Source organism: Engraulis encrasicolus, chromosome 18 (assembly GCF_034702125.1).
Source record: "Engraulis encrasicolus isolate BLACKSEA-1 chromosome 18, IST_EnEncr_1.0, whole genome shotgun sequence".
NCBI lineage: Eukaryota > Metazoa > Chordata > Actinopteri > Clupeiformes > Engraulidae > Engraulis > Engraulis encrasicolus.
In genome coordinates this window covers 49170327-49172826 of record NC_085874.1, presented here as the reverse complement: position 1 = coordinate 49172826, position 2500 = coordinate 49170327, and the positions used below count along the sequence as shown (strand labels likewise).

Genomic DNA, 2500 nt, shown 5'->3' with positions numbered 1-2500 from the left:
GACAACTGATAAAATCTGGCTGCTCATATACTAGTAATAATTTCAGCTTCACTAGCTGATCTTTGGCATTATTATTGGGTATACAGGTATATGTTTCATAGTAGCTTATATTCTCTTCTTTGGCCTTTGTGCGTTTATTGATTGTTAAAAAAAGCTCAGCTTCTGTTTGTCTGATTTCATTTTCATATAGTAAACTATATTACAGTAATAAAACTGATCTTTCTTTAGCAAGTCATCTTCTGAGCATAGACGCAGAGATTCATGGTAAAGAAAAACAAATGACAATAAAACTGTGTCCTGAAAGACTGAATGGCTAGTGAACTGGGGAAAACCACAGTGAGGAAAAAATGTTCATGCGCAGTGAGGGATGCACAGCTGATTCACAGCGTGGCTGCTTGAGAAAAGCCGTCCAGCGGTAACAAGACGGGCTCTGATGTTTTCATCACGGATGATCACAAAATGTCACGTGCAGCTGGTCTAAGCTCTCATAACACTGTGTTGGACAATCGGTATTATTGATAACTCATTGATTATGTTGCTCAGCGACATTGTTTGAAAAGTTGCCTAACACATATCATACGTAGTCTAATGCTGCGTCCCATTCGAATGCGAACTTCGAAAGCGAGTCATCCCTCGAAAAGGAGGTGAGAAGTCTAATCTTTCCCTACAGATTGGGACATTTTTTAGTCAGTGACATATTTCTGATGTTGTCCCTGCAGCTTTGGCTTATGTCTGTTTATGGTGGAATAAAAAAATGTGTTGAATACCTGTGAACAGTCAGGGTAACTCAGGAGTAGAAGTTGTAAAGGGCGTAGAAGTTGTAACTAATGTGCAAAGCTTGACGTTGATAAAAGAAAACCAAAAAAACTCTGAAAGCCAATTAAGGCATATGAAAGATATTGCATAACTGATATGGTGACAAAAGCGCCCAGCCGACTGTGTCCTCCAGGGCTGGCATGGGGGACCAACTGGGCCCAGGCCCTTTTGGCTTTAAGTGATACTGTCCCATTTTTGGAAATAAGCTTATTGTACACCTCCCCTTGAGTTAAATAATAGGCTTTTACTGTTCTCCTGTACTTCCAACCATTTTCTAGTTATGGTAGTGCACATTTCACCTCCAAGCTAACGGTTAACATTGAGTCCTATGAGACCAGTTAGCCGCGAGCTGGTCTCATAGGACTCAATGTTAATTGATAGCATGGAGGTAAAATTTGCACTGCCATACCCAGAGAACGGTTGAAAGTACAGGAGAACGGTAAAAGTCTATTATTTCACTCAAGGGAAGGTGTAAAATATGCTTATTTCCAAAAATGGGACAATATCACTATCAATATCATAAGGGGCCCCTTATAATTCACGGCATATAACTGTCTCACAGGTGGGCCCCACTTTTTTTTTTTTTTCCATGCCTGAAAATAGGGGCCCACGAGGGTGCAGGGCCCACCGGGAAATGCCCAGTACACCAGATGGCCAGCCCAGCCCTGGTGTCCTCTACACATATACTATTTAAAGCAATAAAGGGCGTTGTTTGAAGTCGTCTCACATGATAATTAAGTCTCGTATTAACCAGACTGTGTGCACCATGAAAGACAAAGTCAAAGGGAAAGCTTTTATCAATCCTCTGTTGGGAAGAATATTCATCTGCACTGGATATGTTGCAATCAACTAATACAATATTGTGAAAGTATGGATATTAGCAACAGAGGATAAGAAACTATGAAACACCCATTCGTTCATACACTGTACTACTATGAAGGTGGTGATGAAATATCTAGAACACAATTATAATCACAACCACTAGATGGTGATCTTGACCAAGGCTGGGCAAGAGACAACCATTCTGAAACTGTGAGTTTTCAGCATCTCCCTGCTATGAACATCACAAATGATTATGGTCAGGAAGTAGGCACTTGTTGTTTTCTCCATTCCTCTATCATTTAGCCACAATGGCTATGTTTACATGAGACATTTAATTCGGAATTAACTCCATTTAATTCTGAATAAAGCTTAATTCCGCTTTGAAAACGTCATGTAAATACCTCTTGATTCGGAATTAATGAAAAGATCAAAGTAAATTTGACGGAACTATTTAATTCTGAATTATTAATTCGGAATTAAAAACATCATGTAAATGTAGTGTATGTCTATTATTTACCTTGACCTTGTGAGGCAAACTTATACAATCAAGTTCCTTTGCCCTACCTACACATTGTATGTATAACACATCAACACAAGCTGCATAAGTACGGTTGCCGCTCATTATGACTGTAAAGTCCTTCACTATACACCGCGTTCCACATTATTATGCAAATGACATTTCCCCAAATAATCAATATGTATGACAGTCGTCATAATTTTCAAGTCATCAGCCATTAGAGTACAATTAAAACGTTTTTGAATGAACCTTTCAATGATAACAGATTTTTTTTAAATAATAAAAAACCTAAAATTCCCAAAATGCTCTGTTCCACATTATTACGCAAAACAGTTTTTTAGTGTT

The 2500-nt window shown here is 38.5% G+C and overlaps 1 protein-coding gene across 1 annotated transcript in view; it reads right to left on the bottom strand.

The window, feature by feature from the left end:
* The window catches only part of lama2 (laminin, alpha 2), a 441866-nt gene that overhangs the window by 11530 nt on the left and 427836 nt on the right, over positions 1-2500 (bottom strand). The gene's annotated exons all lie outside the window — the stretch shown is intronic.